The sequence below is a fragment of the Schistocerca nitens genome, chromosome 2 (assembly GCF_023898315.1).
Source record: "Schistocerca nitens isolate TAMUIC-IGC-003100 chromosome 2, iqSchNite1.1, whole genome shotgun sequence".
Taxonomy (NCBI): Eukaryota; Metazoa; Arthropoda; class Insecta; order Orthoptera; family Acrididae; genus Schistocerca; species Schistocerca nitens.
In genome coordinates this window covers 354003690-354004278 of record NC_064615.1, presented here as the reverse complement: position 1 = coordinate 354004278, position 589 = coordinate 354003690, and positions in this window count along the sequence as shown.

Below are 589 nucleotides of genomic sequence, written 5' to 3'. Positions count from 1 at the left end.
AGTATTAATACAACAAAAGCCTGTACCTAGCTACTGAGCGTCTCTCCTGCAGTCTTCCACTGGAGTTTATCTATCATCTCCGTAAAGCTTTCACAATTACTAAATGATCCTGTAATGAAGCGCGCTGCTCTCCGTTGGATCTTCTCTATCTCTTCTATCAACCCTGTCTGGTACGGATCCCACACTGCTGAGCAGTATTCAAGCAGTGGGCGAACAAGTGTACTGTAACCTACTTCCTTTGTTTTCGGATTGCATTTCCTTAGGATTCTTCCAATGAATCTCAGTCTGGCATCTGCTTTACCGACGATCAACTTTATATGATCATTCCATTTTAAATCACTCCTAATACGTACTCCCAGATAATTTATGGAATTAACTGCTTCCAGTTGCTGACCTGCTATATTGTAGCTAAATGATAAGGGATCTTTCTTTCTATGTATTCGCAGCACATTACACTTGTCTACATTGAGATTCAATTGCCATTCCCTGCACCATGCGTCAATTTGCTGCAGATCCCCTGCATTTCAGTGCAATTTTCCATTGTTACAACCTCTCGATATACCACAGCATCATCCGCAAAAAGCCTCAG